This window comes from Rhinopithecus roxellana, chromosome 18 (genome assembly GCF_007565055.1).
Source record: "Rhinopithecus roxellana isolate Shanxi Qingling chromosome 18, ASM756505v1, whole genome shotgun sequence".
In the NCBI taxonomy this organism is placed as follows: Eukaryota; Metazoa; Chordata; class Mammalia; order Primates; family Cercopithecidae; genus Rhinopithecus; species Rhinopithecus roxellana.
Window position 1 is genome coordinate 47,462,014 of NC_044566.1, and position 21,946 is coordinate 47,483,959.

At 37.4% G+C, this 21,946-nt stretch overlaps 1 protein-coding gene across 1 annotated transcript in view; it reads right to left on the reverse strand.

The window, feature by feature from the left end:
- GTF2F2 (general transcription factor IIF subunit 2) overlaps window positions 1-21,946 on the reverse strand; it is a 169,418-nt gene that overhangs the window by 95,410 nt on the left and 52,062 nt on the right. The gene's annotated exons all lie outside the window — the stretch shown is intronic.

The following is a 21,946-nucleotide window of genomic DNA, read 5'->3' on the forward strand; positions in this document are numbered from 1 at the left end:
AAATATACTTAAATTTGCTCCTTTAAAATTAAACCATTAAATCTGGTAACTAAATCTTAATTTTAATAAATCTCAAGAAGACGTCTGAAAATCTTGACTGAGGTTACATAAACTAGCATATATGCCAAAAGTTTGATTACTCATAAAAACTTAGAATAAGTAAAGCTAATATTCATTTCCAGAACTACAACTGACTTCTAGTTAAAACGTCTAACGTAATGTAAAACCTGGCTGTGTATACTAAAAGAAACCTTTTAAAATCTGTTCTACAAAAAAATTCTTCAAAAATCACATTTAAAAACCAAATTCCACATCAGCTACACAATGTTTTTATGTACACTAAGAAAAACAGATTTCTAGTAAAACATTCTTTTACGTAGTTTAAAACAGCTTAATCAAGACTGAACAAACTATAAAAACAGGAAAAGAATTGTAAAATTTATTTGAATAGCGACTATAATTGAACTATTTATATGCTTCTCCAACTTAAGAGTTGACTTTTCCTTGGCATTTGGACTTTGGTAATGAAAAAAAGGTAGTGATTTACTGTCAGAGCAAGATTTTCTCTAACAAGATTTCATTCCAGATAATAAAAATAACCCTGACATATCTTTTCACAGGAGATATAGCTGAAGAGATCTCCTGAGAAGCATTACAAGTAAGGTTTTTCATCAAATCAAAAGAGGAAAATGTAACTATTTTAACAAAGTTATTATTGATAGAAACTATTAAAAATATCAGATTCATTTTTAAGTAGCATCTTTTAGAACTTGTATCTGGACACATTTAATTCCTCCTCACACTTCTAATAAATCACAATGTTCTAAAACAATTTAGTAATCTAGAAGGAAATCTGACTAGACTGACCACCCTTATAACTTTTTATAAATGTACCTTTTAAAATTCCAAATTACTTGTACTTGGATTTACATATTCAAGTGCCTAAATATTGTGCTCTAAGTATATAGAAAATATCTATATTTTAATGTTAGTATTTTCTAAATATATTTAGAAATACTTTCCATTCAAGAAACTCAAGAAATCACACAAAATGTCAATTATAAGTCAGAGTGAAGCTCTCAGAGTATTTCTTTTCCCAGTCACTGAAAAATTTATTTCTCAAATTTTTTCTCATAAATGCTGTTCCAAAAAACAAATCACAAAGTGACTATCTTTCTCAAAAGAAAGGTAATAAAAAAGTAGGTTACTATAGTTGTCATGAGCCAAACATATATTCCCTTATATTTGGAATTACCCCATGCAGTGAGTGACTCTAGTACCATCCTTAAAATGTGAAAAGATTATGGTTTTTACTATACTTTCAAAATGTATATATGGTGGTATACACAACAAATGAAACATGAGACTTTTCAAATAATTCAAAGAAGATGACTACCATGCCAGACTGAAGATGATGTTACTGAATCAGGTTATTCAGTTTTTTTTTTTTTTTTTTTTTAAGAAAATTACTTGTATTTCAATTAGCCACAAATGGTGGCATACACTTGTAATCCCAGCTACTTGGGAGGCTGAGGCAAAAGGATTGCTTAAACTGAGAGGTGGAGGTTGTGGTGAGCCGAGATCACACCACTGCACTCCAGCCTAGGTGACAGAGCGAGATTCCGTCTCAAAAAACAAAACCAAAAACAAAACCAACAAAAAAATCCACAAAACTTATACTTCAAACGCTACTTACTTTTAGGGTGATAAAAGCTAACATTTATTGAGCATTTTACTACATGCCAGATACCATGTTATAAACATACATTCTCTCAATTAAACCTTAAACAATTCTAAGAAAGGTATTGATTATTCTTCCCTTTTTATTGATGAAGAAATGGAGACTTAGAGAGTTAAGTAATCTGCCCAAGATTACATAGTTATAAAGAGGTGGAACCAAGATTTGAAGCCCAGGTATACCAGTACCAGAGCCAACAGAAACCGTGTCTGATTTTGCAAGCCATTTATATCCCTAACACCTAGAACATGGCAGAAAACAGGCATTCACAAGGTAGGTGTTGAATACAGAACACCAAAATATAGGTTTGTCTCACTTGATACAATCTTACAATGCAAATATTCCTAAAACGTTGAGTGAAAAACTGAATTTTAGAAAAGTAATATTTTTAACATCATGTCATTTAAAAAACAGGTGAATCGTATGTCTATTGGCTGCATAAATGTCTTCTTTTGAGAAGTGTGTTCACATCCTTTGCCCACTTTTTTATGGGGATTTTCTTGTAGATTTAAGTTCTTTCTAGATTCTGGATATTAGCCCTTTGTCAGAGGGATAGATTGCAAAAATGTTCTCCCATTCTGTAGGTTGCCTGTTCACTCTGATGGTAGTTTCTTTTGCTGTGCAGAAGCTCTTTAATTAGATCCCATTTGTCTATTTTGGCTTTTGTTGCCATTGCTTTTGGTGTTTTAGTCATTGAAGTCTTTGCCCATGCCTATGTCCTGAATGGCATTGCCTATGGCATAATTTTAAAGTATAAAATTGAGGAAGTCTATTAATTCTTAATTTGCAACCCATTGATTTTTGATTGCAAATCAAAACCACCATGGCCTTTGCCCATGCCTATGTCCTGAATGGTATTGCAAATCAAAACCACCATGGCCTGGCCGGGCACGGTGGCTCAAGCCTGTAATCCCAGCACTTTGGGAGGCCGAGACGGGCGGATCACGAGGTCAGGAGATAGAGATCATCCTGGCTAACACAGTGAAACCCCGTCTCTACTAAAAAATACAAAAAACTAGCCGGCGAGGTGGCGGGCGCCTGTAGTCCCAGCTACACGGGAGGCTGAGGCAGGAGAATGGTGTAAATCCGGGAGGCAGAGCTTGCAGTGAGCTGAGATCTGGCCACTGCACCCCAGCCTGGGTGACAGAACGAGACTCCATCTCAAAAAAAAAAAAAAAAAAATTAATTCTAAATTGTGTGTAAAGTACTTCACCTTCATGAACTTTTGATAAAGCACTAATTATTATCTTGTCCAGTAAAAAGTATTTTCATGGCATAACCATGAACAGGTCTCCCGAAAATGCACATTTACATTAATTAGGCTTTCTACTTAGACATGAACAGAATAGGGAACTTTTAACAAGCACATGTTTAATATGTGCTGAAATACTACAAAACACAAGATTGTACTTTAAACTGCTATAGGCAAACATGGTTTTCATTCTATTCATTTAAAATAGATATAATAGGTTTTTTGGGACTTTTGTTTTCTAGCTTCATGTCAAAATCTACAATAACAAAATAATCATAGCAGCTGTTTTGTTAGCAATGTAAAATCAGTCAGGGCCAGGTGCAGTGGCTCACACCTGTAATCCCACCACTTTGGGAGGCCAAGGCGGGCAGATCACTTGAGGTCAGGAGTTCAAGACCAGCATGACCAACAAGGTGAAACGCTGTCTCTACTAAAACTATAAACATTAGCTGGGCATGGTGGTGCTCGCCTGTAATCTGAGTTACTTGGGAGGCTGAGGCATGAGAATCGCTAGAACCCAGGAGGTGGAGGTTATAGCGAGTTGAGATTGTGCTACTGCACTCTAGCCTGGGCAACAGAGTGAGACTCTCATCTCAAATAAATAAAATCAGTAAGGAGTAATATATGTGATAATGCTATTTTAAACACACACCTATCTAATAAATTATGAATATTTTAAACAGCAATGCATGTTAGTCAAGGTTAAAATTACAGCATCTGAATCATAATTATCCTTGCTAATAAAGCAAATATGTAATATGGAGGACTATCCAAAACAGTATGCAACTCAGAAATCATTTGTATTTAACTTTAAAATATACAATGGCTTCTTCTGTAGCTGACTTATTGTCCTAATCATATTTTGCTTAAGATAATATTAAAATTAATTTGTTTCTATCAACAAACACCAAGGGAGTGCCGGTAAAGGAAAATAGGCTGGACAGAGAGAAATATTTAAGATGAATCTAAAATATGGCTAAAAAAATTTATGAAGAGGTGGACTGTATTTCTACTTCTTTTCTTTTTTTTTGAGACGGAATCTTGCTCTGTCGCCCAGGCTGGAACGGCTCACTGCAAGCTCTGCCTCCCGGGTTTATGCCATTCTCCTGCCTCAGCCTCCCCAGTAGCTGGAACTACAGGCGCCTGCCACCACGCCTGGCTAATTTTTTGTATTTTTAGCAGAGATGGGGTTTCATCGTGTTAGTCAGGATGGTCTCGATCTCCTGACCTCGTGATCCGCCTGCCTTGGCCTCCCAAAGTGTTGGGATTACAGGCGTGAGCCACCGCGCCCAGCCTCTACTTCTTTTCTTAACAAAAATACATAATGGTTTAATATTTTCTAGCAAACAATCATGAACACATACAAGTTGTTATAAATGACTTATATGTAATAAAACTTTTCTAACAATGCAAAAATGTACATTAAGCATTGTATAATAAAATATAGAAAGTCTAGCTTTATTTCAACCACTAGTTATTTTAGAAAAGATACTGAATTGGATATTTAAAAATGAGACCATTACAACATACCCCTTTCAAAGTTTTAAAATATAAATTAAAAAAAATATATATTTTCATAGAGATGGAGTCTCACTTCATTGCCCCAGCAGGCTGGTCTCAAACTCCTGGGCTCAAGCAATCCTCCTGCCTTGGTCTCCCAAAGTGCTGGGATTACAAGCGTGAGTCACCACGCCTCACCAACATACCCCTTTGTAAATGTTTTAAAAACCTACTCCATATTATAAAATATAACACATTTAACCTAAAACCATGACAGGTTTTTCCAAAACCGTGATTCCAGAATATTCAGTTACATTTAAAAGCAAGTTTTAATAGTAATTTTATTTTAAAAACCAGTTAATTTTTGAAAATTCGTTTTTAAAAACAGGCTCAACTTTTCAAAAGTAATTTTGATTATTGTCCTTTAGGATGTTTAGCACATATGTTTTGACATTATTAAAGTATAAAATCGAGGAAGCCTACTAATTCTTAATTTGCAGCCCACTGATTTTTGCCTCGTTAAAACAGGTATTTATTAACTATTTTTAAGGTTCTTAAAAAATGTTGAATGATACTAATTTTGACTTGATTTATCTTCTATCACTTAATGTTATTTTACAAAGAACTAGACCATTTAGCATTCACATTACGTATCACAACATTTGATAAATTTTTATTTAGTTTTTAAAACACTAAAAATAGGCTGGGCGGCCAGGTGGCCGGGCACAGCGGCTCACACCTGTAATCCCAGCACTCCGAGGTGGGTGAATCACGAGGTCAGGAGTTCGAGACCAGCCTGGTCAACATGGTGAAACCCCGTCTCTACTAAAAATACAAAAAATTAGCTGGGCATGGTGGTGGACGCCTGTAATCCCAGCTACTCGGGAGGCTGAGGCAGGAGAATAATTTGAACCTGGGAGGTGGAGGTTGCAGTGAGCTGAGATCGAGTTACTGCACTCCAGTCTGGGCAACAGGGCCAGACTCCATCTCAAAAAAAAAATTAAAATTAAAAGAAAAAAGAATAGGTCAGGTGCCAGGGCTCACGCCTGTAATCCTAGCACCTTGGGAGGCCAAGGTGGGCAGATCACTTGAGGTCAGGAGTCCAAGACCAGCCTGGCCAACACGGTGAAACCCCATCTCTACTAAAAAATACAAAACTTAGCTTGGCATGGTGGCCCATGCCTGTAATCCCAGCTACTCAGGAGGCTGAGGCACAAGAATCATTTGAACCCAGGAGGCGGAGGCTGCAGTAAGCCGAGATCGCGCCACTGCACTCCAGCCTGGGCTACAGAATAAGACTCCGTCTCAGGGGGGAAAAAAAAACCACGTTAAAAATAAGTATGAATGCAGATACCATAATCCTATATCCTAACAAAACTATTTTGATTTTTGCACATTTTTTTCTATGCAAAGATATTTTAAGAGAAATCCATCTAGAAAGAAAAAAGAAAGACTGTGCATAGCTGTGCATGGAAATAATTACTAATAAAGGTGAGATAACTGGAGGGAAACACCAAACAGAAGAATCAAAAGTCATAAATGATTTTTTAGTGCACTTTCTTTCTTAAAAAACTATTTTTAATTGATAAAATTTGTATACATTTATGGTAAACAACATGTTTTGAAATATGTATATATTATGGAATGGCTAATCAAACTAATTAACATATGTATTACCTTATATACTTAGTTTTGTGGTAAGAACACTTAAAAGTATATAATACGCGGCCGGGCGCGGTGGCTCAAGCCTGTAATCCCAGCACTTTGGGAGGCCGAGACGGGCGGATCACGAGGTCAGGAGACCGAGACCATCCTGGCTAACACGGTGAAACCCCGTCTCTACTGAAAAATACAAAAAAACTAGCCGGGCGAGGTGGCGGGCGCCTGTAGTCCCAGCTACTCGGGAGGCTGAGGCAGGAGAATGGCGTAAACCCAGGAGGCGGAGCTTGCAGTGAGCTGAGATCCGGCCACTGTACTCCAGCCTGGGCGACAGAGCGAGACTCTGTCTCAAAAAAAAAAAAAAAAAAAAAAGTATATAATACATTGTTATTGGGTATATTCACCATGTTGTACAATAGCTAAAAGTCGTGGGTGATGGATTTACAAAACAACAAAACCAAAACTAAAACCAAAAACATGTGTAAGTCTACACATGTTTACAATATATACAAGTTTACAACATAATTATAAGTTGGTGTTGTTACACCACAGCCAAAAACTAACACATTGAGATTTAGAACATAAAATTCAGCTACCTTGAAAAGTGGAAGAAGGCTATATTAAAATACATTTTGGTTCTCAGTTATATTTCCCTCTGCTCTTCTTTGTGTCTCAAGGAAAATTTGGATTATTGGGGTATCATACAGATTGTTCTTAATAAGAGACAAGAAAAAGGAGCTTCAAATATATCTCTTGCTGTTATAGAATACAACATAGTTAGGTATATTATAAAATTCACTAGGTGATAGGTATATAGAAAATAATGGGCTAAGCGGGGTGGTGCACCTATAATCTGGGCACTTTCTGGGCACTTTCAAAGGCCAAGGCTGGAGGATCACTTGAGCCCAGGAGTTCAAGACCAGCCTAGGCAACATGGCAAAACTCTGTCTCCACAAAACATACAAAAAAAAAAAAAAAAAAAGTCGGGCGTGGTGGCCCACACCTGTAGTTCCAGCTACTTAAGAGGCAGAGGTGGGAAGATAGCTTGAGCACAGGAGATTGGCTGCAGTGAGCTGTGACTATGCCACTGCACTTCCTGTCTGGGCGACACAGCGAGACCCTGTCAAAAACAAAGAAAATAACAACCTTGTGCTTGTATAAAACATATACAAATTTCGCAGTTAACACTGAGGTGTTTAGTGAAGCAAAAGGCACCTTAAGTAAAATCTTTCCTAACTTTCCGAAGACTTTCCATTTAATAAAGGATGTAATAAAAGAAAAAAATTTAGGTAGAATCTTAATTCACTTTATCTTTGAATATGCATCAAACAGTGGTGTTTTGGTTCCAGGCAGTGGAAAAGAAAAGCAGGTGAGGATTTTACAATTAGGGAAAAAAGGCTGGCTACAGTGGCTCACATGGTAATCCCAGCACTTGGGGAGGTCGAGGTGGGAAGACTGCTTGAGCCCAAGAGTTTGAGGCTGCAGTGAGGTAGGATCATGCCACTGTACTCCAGCCTGGGTGACAGAGCAAGATTCTGTCTCAAAAAAAAAGAGGGAAAATAAAGTTAAAAAAGACTTCACCAATCAACTCCAACCATGTTAAGAATTACTAATTAAGTAAAAGGCTAAAACCTCTTCTACAGAAACTAACGGTTTCGCAATAAGGGAACAGCCACCCCCAGCTACCTCTTTCCTGCAAAGAAACCATCTATGGTTGTTTCTATACAGAAACAAGTTTCAGGTATTACAATATTATAAGAAATCACTCTTCTGGGAAAGTATATGAATGAGTCAAAAAGAGTAAGAGGCCAGGTGCGGTGGCTCGCTTTTTTAAGTCGAGGCAGGCAGATCACTTGTTGGGAGTTCAAGACCAGCCTGGCCAACATGGTAAAACCCTGCCTCTACTAAAAAAAAAAAAAAAAAAAATTAGCCAGGGGTGGTGGTGCACACTTGTAATCCCAGTTACTCAGGAGGCTGAGGCAGGATAACTGCTTGAGCCTGGGAGGAAGAGGTTGCAGTGAGCCAAGATCGTGCCACTGTACTCTAGCCTGGGTGACCAAGAGAGACTCCGTCTCAATAAATAAATAAATAAATAAATAAATAAATAAATAAATAAATAAATAAATAAATAAATAAGAAAAAAGAAGTGGTAAATGTAGATAATCTGAATCCTTAACAGAGGAGATCATAAAAATGTCTGGCATTTGCTGAGGTATTACTTTGCATCAGGCACGGCACTAAGTATTGACAAGCATTATCTGCTTTAAAGCACACAACACATAATGATCTCATGAGGTGATGGGGTAGAGATTGCTAGTTACTTCTCCTGTATCCATTCTCTTCTTTGTCAGAAATGGATCCCTAATTAAGAGTGGCAACTACACCCAAATTAAACCTGCATTTCCCAGTGTTCTATGGCTGCAAGGTGTGGCCAAGTTATCAAGTTCTGACTACTGGAATGTAAGCAAAGTGTGACTTTTGGATATGTTCCTGCAAAGAATTAAAAAGTCCCTTTACCTTCCCCATCTTGCCTCCCTTTCGATGCCTGAGAGGTAGATATGACAGTAATAACTCCAGCGTCATTCTGGATCCCCCTGAGGATGGAAGCCACAGTTAAACAATGGCAGAGGCCGGCTGATGACCTTGGAAATGTCACAGCAGACAAGGACTCCTTACATAGTGACTTCCCTTACAAGGGAAAACAATGAGCTTAAGTCACTGATATTTTCTTAGCGGAGTTAATTCTAACAGATAGAGGTAGGTGGTATTAAAACTATTATTTTATAGATGAAGAAACAGGGATCCCCAGAGTTAAGCAATTTGCCTGCAGTCACACACCAAGCAATCTTCGAAGTGCCAAGCTCTTAACCACTGTGTGATAATGCCTTCAGACCAGATCCTGGAACTCAGTAAGAGACTTACTTGACAGAGGACATGAACCTTGAAAATGGGCAAAATAATATTAAAGGAAGGGGGTGTCTCTACTCATTCATTAGTCTAGGCCGAGACCTAGTTAAATTAATGGAAGAAGCCACAGTTAACCAGTTAAGAAGGGAACCCAGCCTGCCTGATGAGTATGCTGTAAGAAAAAACTAGTATAGAGAATCCATTTCTGAGACTTGTGGGGCCTCAACCACAGAAAGAAAAGAGGGGACTGGCATGTGAGGGATAACCAAGAAAGAAGCCTCTGTGAGCTAGGCATATTTTCTTCACTCATATACAGAATTATTAACAAATTAAATTTGAAGAATAGCCACCAATGGGGAATAACCAGCAAAATGATTTCTAAAAATGAACTAAAAATTCTTCCACGGGACCATCTAAGAAAAAAGTAGACTAACTTTAAGCAAATGGGAGGAGGGAGACTCTTTTTACATCAAGTAAGCAAAGGAACAACTTCACAGACTTCTGAGATACAGTAAACTCTTGTGCTGCCCTGCTCTGGAGACGGAGGAAGAGTATAAACGTAGAGACAGAAAGGCATAATTCTGTTTCCCCACAGTACCAAGCAATTTTAAAAAACACTTAAGATCACAAAGCATCTTGCATGCTATTTTAGAGTCATCTGGGAAGGAGTGAAGTAAGAACACCGGGAAAGTGGCCGGGCGCAGGGATTCATACCTGTAATCCCAGCACTCTGGGAGGCTGGGGCAGGTGGATCACCTGAGGCCACAAAAGCTGCCGGGCGCAGCAGCGGGCGTCTGTAATCCCAGCTACTCAGGAGGCTGGGGCAGGAGAATCACTTGAGCCTGGGAGGAAGAGACTGCAGTGAGCCGAGATTGCACCACTGCACTCCAGCCTGGGCGACAGAGTGAGACTGTCTCAAAAAACAAACAAACGAAAAACACTAGGAAAGTGAAATGTAGTCTAAAAAACTAAACTGTTGGAAGCTGGAAGAAAGACATGGTCAAATTCTTAGAAATGGCAGGGTATGAAGGAAGAAGGGGCTACATAAGGAGCTACCTCCAGAGAGAGGGAGAAGTCTAAAGCTTCAGCCAGCAGGGCAGCCATTTGTTACCTAAGGAGCTAGCACTATTATCTCTAGTTTTCTAAATTAATAAGCTTGTGGTAGACTATTCAAACAATTAGTCATTTTCCCCAATACCACATCAACAGAAGCATCAAGAAAAGCTACCGCTAGCTTTTTGTACGCTTAAGCTAACATAATGAGCTCAAGTTCACAAACTGTTTTCCAAAAAAAAAAAACAGATGTAAAGTAACCCAAAAGACAATGCTTTTGGATAAGACATTTTCTCAACCTAAACTCTCCCTCTAGCTTTCAAAAGTGACCCAAAAGACAATGCTAAGTAAGTTTTTCTGGCTTATATAGTCGAAATATGAAGATCACTTAAAAGCAATACTCACTCATCCACAGGCTAATAGATTTATTTTACATTTACTTCTAAATACATACTAATTGTTTTTGTAAGCTTTATAAAAAAATGTAAAGTTGCTGTTGTTTAAAACCTAAAAATTATCTTTAAGAACATCAGAGAGAAATGTTCATATACAAGTAATTGGCATGCTTAAAATGTTCTTGATTATTCATTTAAGGATTCCCTAAAGGATCTCTATTGACTAAGTTTTTTACTCTAACTCATTATTTTACAGCAAAAGCAAAGATTCCTTAAAACTACTGTGAAAAATAAAATATATTTTAAGGTTCCACTAGTTGAAATATATGACCCTTTCTTTTTCTTAAGGTAGCCAGCAAGAAGAAGAGAGGGAGGTATATGAAGGAAATTGATGCCATGATATCTAGATATCACTTTTGGTTTTTCTGTTTTTTTTTTTTTTTTTTTTTTTTTCTCTTTTGAGACAGGGTCTCCCTCTGTTGCCCAGGCTGGAGTGCAGTGGTGTGATTTCGGCTCACTGCAACCTCCACCTCCTGGGTTCAGGCAATTCTCCTGTCTCAGCCTCCTGTGTAGCTGGAACTACACTACAGGCATGCACCACCATGCCCAGCTAATTTTTGTATTTTTTGGTAGAGACAGGGTTTCACTGTGCTGTCCAGGCTGGTCTCAAACTCCTGGCCTCAAGTTATCCTCCCTCTCCCAAAGTGCTGGGATGACAGGCATGACCCACCACGCCCAGATCACTTTTGTTGTCTGATAACTACATATGACAAAGACCACATCAGAGACTAGCAATTTACCAATATAAAAATATACTTCTTTTAAAGGAAAATCCATGCTTTCTTCAAGTCACTATACCCTTCTAAAGAAAACATTAGGACACCATAAAAAATTAATTAAATAAATTTTTATTGGATAAAAATGTATTAAAGCAACAAAGTAAGGTCACTTAGATGACTGACATGAAGTATAATAAACATGTAGAAATAAAAGTACAATTTATTTGGCTACAAACACACAAAACTTGAGAAAAACAAAATGAGCAATCTTTTCTTTATACAAGCAGTATGGACCAAATTAGATCAGAGTTTATAATTATGACAAAAATACTCATTTAAACATCTGCTGACCAGTCAAAACTCTGCATTGGGGAAGATATATATACACATGCACATACTGAAAAAAACAGAAAATTATAAATGTCTAACTAAAACAGACACAAAATACGCATGAGTCTACAGTATACACTAAAATTCTACAATGGACCTGAAAAAAAACTACGTATATTTTGTAAAGCTCACCTATTGAGTGTTTTTTAAGAAAAGAGATGTAACAGTGAAATCTAGACAATATAGAATAAAAATAAATAATTCAAGAATAAGATGACATGATCAAAAGCCTAGAAAAAAGTACAAATGTATTTATAATGTATACTAGGGTTAAACAGCAGGGAAATTAGTTGTGGAACGCTAGTCTTTACAGCCTTGACGAAGTGATAATACAACCAAGTAAAAATGAGAAGTTGTTAAGAGGATTATAATTTTCAAAAATTTCGTAACAGAGAATCAATAGATTGTCAAAAAGTGAAAAACATGGAGTTTTTTAAAAAGATAATATAATGACTCCGATTCTTTAATTCCTCACCCACGTCTACACCTCCACCTCCCAACTTAAAAGAAACTCTTAGGAACTTGTATTTCTTGTGAAAAAGAGGCATTTATTTGATGTTAAGAAATTCCTTCAGTTCTTTTTCATCTGTTCTTTGGAGTACATTAACTATGCTGGTCTATATTGTCTATAATGGTGGGCTTATTTAGATCAAATCTTCCACTGAAAATAATTAAAAAGCTTAATAAAATCTTAAAAGTATCAAAAAGACCACAGGATAATAAGGAATTACAAGCCCCAAATACAGGGAAAACGAGATTCCCTGTGGTCATGAGCCAATGCAAGGAAAATGAGCTCCTTTGTTTAAGACAACCTCCCAAGGCATGGGGGGCATAAATCAAAGTCCAGTGCCTATACAAGGTAGAAAGTCTAACAGGAGTTCATTACCACAAAAAATTAAACCCCAAAGGACTACATACCTTCAGGGCGGTGATAAGAAGGAAATTTTAAAAGCTCCTGATAAACTAACTAGGGTGACCAAGAGTCCTAGTTTGCCAGAGACAGTCTAGTTACACCCGAAGTACTGGCATGCTTAAAAACAGTGCTCCTTTTTACTCTCAAAAAGATTCCGTCTTCTAACCAGGTAAGCTACACGGTCACTGTAATGATCACCTAGTTTCAATCCCTGGACTATCCCATCAAAGACATCTCAAGCCTTGAGCATGGTTAACGTGATCATGGTAGACTGTCTCTGAAGATGACTGAAAACAAACCCTTCCCTGTACTTGCACACAGCTAGTTTCATCAAGAGGTGGGGTCTCTTTTATTTTCCCTCCCTTTGAATCTGAGCGGGTCCTGTGACTTGCTGTGACCAACAGACTGCAGCTGAAGTGATGTTGCACCAGTTCCAAGCCCAGCCCGTAAGAGACCTAGCAGCTTTTGCTTTTGCTTTCTTGGAAAACAGCCACCATGTAAAGAAGCATGGGCTAGACCTACTAAATGATGGGAGCACTAAAGAGAGGCCACAAAGGACAGAGCAAAGGTACCCCAACCCACATGCACCAAGTCTCAGGCAATAAGTGAAGCAGTCCTCGACATTGCACCCTAGCCAACCTCCCAGCTGAATGCAGATGCATGAGTAACTCCTGTCAACATCAGGTGGAACAGTGGAGCCCCCAGCTTAATCCTGCCAACTCAGAGATTCATGGAAATACATCATTATTGTTTTAAGCCCCCAGTTTGGTGGTGATTTGTTATAAATTACTGAAACAGTGGATCAGAGCTGGTAGTGGTCTGTACTGGTAGTGGTCTGTAGTGCTTGGGTGAGAGTAGGTACATAACTTTCATTTAAAGTCACATGTTTGGTAAACAGAATTTGAGGAGAAAAAGAAAAAAAATTTAAAGAAAGTCGTGTTATTCCTATAAATAAATATAATGCCAAACACGAAGCTTTGAAACTTGACCAAGTACCAGTGAAAGCATCAACGTAAAGGGACTCTAAAAGACTTCAGAGATTGGACTTCTCAGATACACACTATAAAACAACTGGACTGTGATTAAAAAAAAAAAAAAAAAGACAAACTCAGAAATACCTACCGGGAAAATTGTCACAGATTCAAAAAAGAACCACATAAGACATCTAGAAATAAAATAATAATAATAAGCATAATTTAAACCTCACTGGACAAGTTTCATATCAGACTAGACACAAGTGAAGAAACTATTAGTGAGTTGGTATATAGGAAAAATAAATTTCCCAGAGTGCAGCACAAGCAGAAAAGGGGCAGAAATATCATTAGAGAGACACAGAAGATATAAAGAAACGGTTGGGCATATGTTTAAAATATTTGTTTCATCAGAATCTCAGGAGGAGAGAAAAAAATAAAGGTAACATTTAAAGGGCAGGTGTCTGAAAGTTTTCTACAAATGAAGGAAGACAGCAATCAACAGACACAAGAAGTTCAATGAATCCCAGGCTGCTTAAATAAAGAGAAACCCACATGTAGACATATAACATTGATATCAAAGATAATCAAAAAAATTTTATATACTCACAGGAAATAAAAAGACATTACCCTTAAAGCATCAGCAATAAAACTAAGATTTCTCCACAGAAAAAACAAGACCGCGGACTCTTTCAGCAATAAAACTAACAGTAGAATACTCCACAGCACAGCAAGACTGTGGACTCTTTTTCCCTTCTTCACAATTTTACGAATGAAAGATTTGTTTTTACTGTAGATATTAGCAACCTCAACATATTTTTGTTCCTTTCCTTATTAAGTTAGGAACTCTTTCTCACTTAGAGAAGGCACTTTAAGGTTTCTCTTTGGCATATCTGAGTTACCAGCATCACTACTCTTATACTTTGGGGCCATTTTTAAGTAAAATAAGGGTCATTTGAACACACACAGTGATATTAAGACAGTCTGTCTGATAACTAAGACAGTTACTTAGTGACTCATGGGCAGGTAGCACATACAGCATGGGTATGCTGGACAAAGGGAGGACTCAATCCCGGGCAGGATGAACTCAGACGGCCCGAGAGTTCATCATTCTACCCAGAACAACGTACAGTTTAAAACTTTTGTATTATTTCTGGAATTTTCCATTTAATTTTTTTTGGACCTCAGTGGACCATGGGTAACTGAAACTGCAGATGGGAGGTGGTAGGGGGACACAACTGTGTAACTTTGATACCAAAATAAGGCTAAATGATATCGACCACTAGAGAAGAGAGTGAGCCTAAAAGCAGACCTGTACTTCAGTAAATAGTTGATTTATGGCAAAGCTGGCACTGTAGAACAGTGAGAAAAAGATGGTTTTTATTTTAAAAAATACATCATTCTCATTCATATGGAAGAAAACCACAATTTGACTCCTATCTCACACCTACAGAAAAAACAATTCCAGGCTGGGCGCAGTGACTCACGCCTATAATCCTAGCACCTTGAGAGGCTGAGGTGGGTGAATCACTTCAGGCCAGGAGTTCAAAACCAGCCTGACCAACATGGTGAAACCCCATCTCTACTAAAAATACAAAAAAAAAATTAGCTAGGCATGGTGGCGGGCACCTACAATCCCGGCTACTCGGGAGGCTGAGGCAGGAGAATCGCTTGAACCTGGGAGACAGAGGTTGCAGTGAGCCAAGATTGCGCCACTGCACTCCAGCCTGGGCGACAGAGTGAGATTGTCTCAAAAAAAAAAAAAAAAAGAAAAGAAAAGAGAAAAAACAATTCCAGGTAAACCACAGATCCAAATGTGAAGAAAGACAATACAAAAAAGTTTATGGAAGATGACAGAGGAAAATAACTTTATGATCTCGATTTCTTAAAGAGACACAAAAAGCACAAGCCACAAAGACAAGACTGACAAACTGGACTATTAAAGATAACTTCTGTTCATCAAAAAACACCTTTAAGAGAGTAAAAAGGCAAGTCACTGAATAAAACGTATTTTAAAACCACATAACTAAGGGCTATACCCAGAATATATAAAGAACTACAACTCAAAAAAAAAAAAAAAAAAGACAACCAATAAAAAAATGGACAAGAAATCTAAACAAGCATCTCTCAAAATAAGAAACCCAAATGTAAAATAAACACAAAGGCTTAACTTCATTTAAAAAAGGGGGGCGCATCAAATCAAACCACAGTGAGAAATCACTACAAATTCACCATAACAATTAACATTTTTTTATAAATATAATATCATTAGAGAGGAGTTGAAACAAAAAGAACTTACATACACTACTGATGGGAAACAGTTGGGCCTTATCAAATAGCATTGAAGATATATGTATCCTATGACCAAACAATACCAGTATTGTTAACAAGCTAAAAATTATAAATGACATAAATATTCACTAACAGTAAAAATGAGTAAACTGCAGTAAACAAATACTCTGGAATGTAGCAAAGAAATGGAATTAACTACTGTTACGTACAACACGGATCAGTCTTAGAAAACAGTGCTTCATGACAACTATAATAAAATATATACTAACAGGAATAATTCAGGCCAAAACAAAATGCTACCAGATAAAATTTGGCAAATGGGCCGGGTGCGGTGGCTCATGCCTGTAATCCAACACTTTGGGAGGCCGAGGCAGGCGGATCACCTGATGTCGGGAGTTCGAGACCAGCCTGACCAACATGGAGAAACCCCATCTCTACTAAAAATACACAATTAGCCAGGTGTGGCGGCACATGCCTGTAACCCCAGCTACTCCGGGGGCTGAGGCAGGAGAATCACTTGAACCCGAGAGGCAGAGGTTGCGGTGAACCGAGATAGCGCCATTGTACTCCAGCCTGGGCAAAAAGAGCGAAACTCCATCTCAAAAAAAAAAGAATCAGGCAAATCCAGGAAGTAAGGAAGAGAACTAAAGAGTACATACATATTTGGATAAAGATACCGATGCTGTTTAAGACAATAACAAAAATGTTTTACAGGACATAAAACATATATAAAAAAGAACACTAAAAAATAGAATGACCATATGATCCAGCAATTGCACTACTGCGTGTATATCCAAGAGAAAGGAAATCAGTATGTTGAAGAGATGTCTGCACTCCTATGTTTATTGTAGCACTATTCACAATAGCCAAGATATGGAATCAACTTACATGTCCAACAGATGAATGAATAAAGAAAATGTGGAATATACACACAACGGAATACTATTCAGCCACAAAAACCAATGAAATCCTGTCAAACAAGGCAACATGTATGACCCTGGAGGATAATTATATTAGTGAAATAAGCCAGGCATAGAAAGACAAATATCATATGTTCTCACTCATACATGAAAGCTAAAAAAGTTGACTTCACAGAAGGAGATAGAACAGTGATTACTAGAGGCTGGAAAGTGTGAGGCATGGTAAGGAGGGATTGGCTAATAGATGCAAAATTACAGCTATATAGGAGAAATAAGTTCTACTGTTCTGCACTGCAGGGTGACTATAGTTAACAATATTCCAAGAGCTGTAAGATTTTTAATATTCCCAACACAGAGAAATGATAAAGGTTTGAAGTGATAGATATGTTAATTACTGTGATTTGATTATATACTGTACATATGTATCAAAATCACACTGTACCATAAATGCATACAATTATTAAGTGTTAAAGAAAAACCTCCCAGTGAGAAACCTGTTTGGATAAGGCCCTAGACCTCAATGAAGGCATTAACCCGTGGATATTTCTCCCTCTCCTTCCCTCTGACATGCTCCCTGACCTCTGTGTATGGCCTCCAGGTATGTCATATATCCAGGACCTGTAAGTAAAAAAACCATTATTTCTTATTTAAAAAAAAAAAAAAAAGTGCTCCATGAAAAACTCATACCAAAAAAATGGTGCATATTGATTCTATTTATATAACACTAAAAAACAGGTAAAGTAAAATATATTACAGAGGAATAAAGGCTTAAACGCTCAAATTATAGAAGAAAAAGTTACTATCATAAATGTCAATGACAGTTTTCTTTTTTGGATGGAGTGAGCTGTGATCAAGGAGGGATACCTGGCAGCTTTTGAGGGGCTTAACATGTTCTATTTCAGCTGTTTCATGTTAATACATCTTTTCTGTATGTGGCAGTGGTCACATTTTCAAGTTTAAAAAAATTATCTATACTTTTACTTTTAAAAATAGCTTCTCTGGAAAACAGTTTGGTGGTTATGTATTAAATTTAACTTGCAATTACCACATTACCCAGTAAATGCACTCTTGGGTATTAATCCCAAAGAAATGAAAACTTGCGCTCACACAAAGATCTATACACAAATGTTCACAACAGCTTTATTTGTATAGCCAAAATCTGGGAACAACCCAGATATTCTTCAATGAGAGACTAGTTAGATGTACTGTGGTACATCCATATCACAGAATACCCAGCAATAGAAAGGAGTCAACGACTGATTCACATAAAACCTTGGATGAATCTCTAGAGAATTTATGCTGCGTGAAAAAAGCATGTATATAGTACTTACTTACCTAACAGTTATACGACACTTTTAAAAAACGACAAAGTTATAGAAATGCAGAAGAGATCAGTCGTTTCCAGGGGTTAAGACAGGGTTGGGGAAAGGGGCGGGAAGTGGGGGTGGTTAGGAGGAAGGTGGCATGGTTACAAAGGTAATCTGAGGGATTCTTGTGGCGATGGAATTGTTCTGCATCTTTAGCGTGGTGATGGGTATATGAAACCACATGTGATAAAACTGCATGAAACTAAACAATACATACACACACACAAGTAAGTACAAGTACAACTAGGGAAATCTGAAAGGGATCAGTGGACTACATCAATGTCAATATCAATGTCAGTGGTTTGTATAGTACCATGAATTGCAATATTACCACTGAGGAAAACTGAGTAAAGGGTACATCCAATATCTCTGCATTATTTTTTACAACTACATATGAATCTACAATTACCTCAAAATAAAAAACTTAATTAGAAAATTAGAACACACCTTTTTTCTCTCTTCATACTTTTTTCTATATCTATGTATCTCTATACTGTGTATTTCGTAATGCTGTCCACCACATAATACTGTTAAGATGGCAATATTCTTCAAACTGATGTATAGATTCAATACGATCACTACCAAAATCCCAGTTGGACTTTTTACTTTTTGCAAAAATTAACAAACTGATCTTAAAATTCACATGCAAACTTGAGGGACTCAAAATAGGTCAACAATCATGAAAAAAAAAAAAGAAAGGTGGAGGATTGGAGGATTCATGCTTCCCAATTTCAAAACTTACTACAAAGCTATAGTCACGAAGACTGTGTGGTACTGGCATGAGGATAGATACATGGAGCAATGGAATAGAACTGAGAGTCCATAAATAAGTCCTGATCAACTAATTTTCAACAAAGGTGCCAAGAGAATTCAATGGGGAAAAAATAGCCTTTTCAACAAACAGTGCTGGGAAAACTGGATAGCTGCATGGAAAAGAACAAAGTTCGCTTCCTATTTCATATCATATACAAAATTAACTCAAAATGGATCACAACCTAAATCAAAGAGCTAAGACAATAAAAATTAAAAATAGAAACATTAGATTATATAAGTTTTGTACTACAATGAATACCATCAGAAAAGTGAAAAAGACAACCTACAGAGTGGGAGAAAATATTTGCAAATCATATATCTGATTAAGGGATTTGTGTATATATATCGAACTCTTACAACTCAATCATAAAAAGATAAACAACCTAGTTTAATGATAGGCAAAGGGTCTGGAATAGATATTTGTCCAAATGAGATATACAAATGGCTAACAAGCACATGAAAAGATATTCAACATTAATCATCAGCTGTCATAGAAATACAAGTCAAAACCATGCGAAAATGCAAATGAAAATCACAATGAAATGCCACTGCACACCCACTAGGTTGGCTATAATCAAACGGACAGACAGTAACAAGTGTTGGTGGTGATGTGGTGAAACTGGAACTCTCACACTCTACATTTCACTCCTAGGTATATATACAAGAGAAATAAAAACTTAAGTTCCCACAAAAACTTGTACACATATATTCATAGCAGCATCATTCACAATAGCCAAAAAAAAGGAAACAGTCTAAATGTCCATGAACTGATGAATGGATAAAACCATGAAATATTCAGACGATGGGATAGTATCTAGCAATAAAGCAGAATTAAGTACTAATACATGCTACAACATGAATGAGCCCTGGAAACATCATGCTAAGTTTAAAAAAGAAAAAAAAAAAAAGATCACAAAAGACCAAGTACTTTAGGATTCCATTTATATAAACTGTCCAGAAGAGATAAATCTATAGAACCAGAAAGTAGACTATGGTATGGGAGTTGCCTATGGTGTGGGAGGTTGGGGTGAGAACAGGTGACTACGAATAGGTGTGGGTTTCTTTTGAGGTGATGAAAATCTAAACTTGTGGTGATGGATGTACTAAAACCATTCACTTGTACACTTTAAATGGGTGAATTGTATGGTACGGGAATTTTCATCTCGATAAAGCTGTAATTTTTTTAAAGCCAATATAATGTAAATACTCCTTTTCATTTAAAATACCACTAAATAATATTAGGTTTACTTCCCTCCAAACTTAAGATAGAAAGGAAACTCTATAGTGTTCCAATAGGGATCCTTCTTACTCATTGCAAAGGTACAAAATGGATATCAGAATGTGTGGCAACATCATGTAGAACCCTCAAATTAGTTAAACCTGTTTCCTTTAAAGTTGAATTAAAGTCAAGATATGGTTTTAGGCCAGGTGCTGCAGCTCATGACTGTAATCCCAGCACTTTGGGAGGCCAAGGTGGGTGGACCACCTGAGGTCATGAGTTCAAGACCAACCTGGCTGACATGGTGAAACTCCATCTCTACTAAAAAATAGAAAAGTTAGCCGGGCCTGGTGGCATGCACCTGTAGTCCCGGCTACTCAGGAGGTTGAGACAGGAGAATCGCTCGAACCTGGGAGGCGGAGGTTGCAGTGAGCTAAGATCAAGTTACTGCACTGTAGCCGGGGTGACAGAGCAAGACTGTGTCTCAAAAACAAAAAAAAAGACAGGGTTTTAGACACTAGCATTTTCACAGCTATGTCACCGCACGTAAGCAACATTGCTTTCTCTCTTCCAAATTGCTGCCTATTTAATTTCTGCTGCTGCCAGAGCCAACTGTCTGTTACCATTCTGACTGACCACCATGATCTTCCTCTACTCTCTCTGCTACCCTCCCAGTATAACAGATCACACTGCTACTACCTTCACTGGGCTTTCATTACAATCTCCCCCCAGTCAGCTGGAAGCCACATCCTTTTCATTCCTACCCTTCTCTTGCAGCTGGATTTCTCCAATTCCTCCAGGAGCCATTCTTCTGATCTCATGATGCTTCTCTCAGATACCACCTCTGATCCTTTCTCTGACTGCAGCCCCTAGTCTTTCTTGTACGCAGATTCTCTATATTTTCCAGCTTTCAGGAATAACTACTTCAAATCCACATAACATTTCCATTAGAATATAATTTACTCAGAAAGACAGTTTCAAGGGGAAAATATTCTGTGTACAGAGTACCTCACTAGATAAAAAAAAAAAGTCATTTGTTGGAGATGATTTCAAGACTGTAAAACTCATGAAAAATAATTCAAATAAATTACCTGCATCACTGATTCAACTGACATTCACTTTCCACAAAAGTTTTTATTTGCTTCTAAGCCTTGTGAGAAAAAATTTTTAAAAGATGTTAAGTGGGAGAAAGAAAAACTAATTGGAGCCTATGTAATGATAAATTTACCAGGCTATGTGTCTTACAAAGATAACCAGTCTCAGCTGGGCACAGTGGCACACACCTATAATCCCAACACTTTGGGAGGCCAAGGCAGGGGAGTTTGATACCAGCCTGAGCAAGAAAACGAGACCCTGTCTCTGCAAAAAAACTTTTTTAAAAATTAGCTGGGTGTGGTGGTGTATGTCTGTAGTCCCAGCTATTTGGGAGGCTGGGGTGGGAAGATGGCTTGAGCCCAGAAGTTAGAGACTGCAGTGAACCGAGATCACAGCACTGCAGTATAGCCTGGGTGACAGAGCAAGACCCTGTCTCTAAATAAATAAATAACCAGTCTCTTATTAAAAAAAAAAAGAAAAGAAAGAAAGAAAGATAAATGTTGGAACTATAACTTTCTGGTTGGTTCGTGTTAAAAACCTAGTTCTTAAGAAGCTTAATATTCCTAATATTGCAACATTTCTAAACAATACTGGTTGTATCCATGTAAAACTTGTGCTTGAAGGTTAAAAAACAGTAATCTACATTTGAAAGGGAGTAAGTTACTGAAGATACGTAAAAAAAA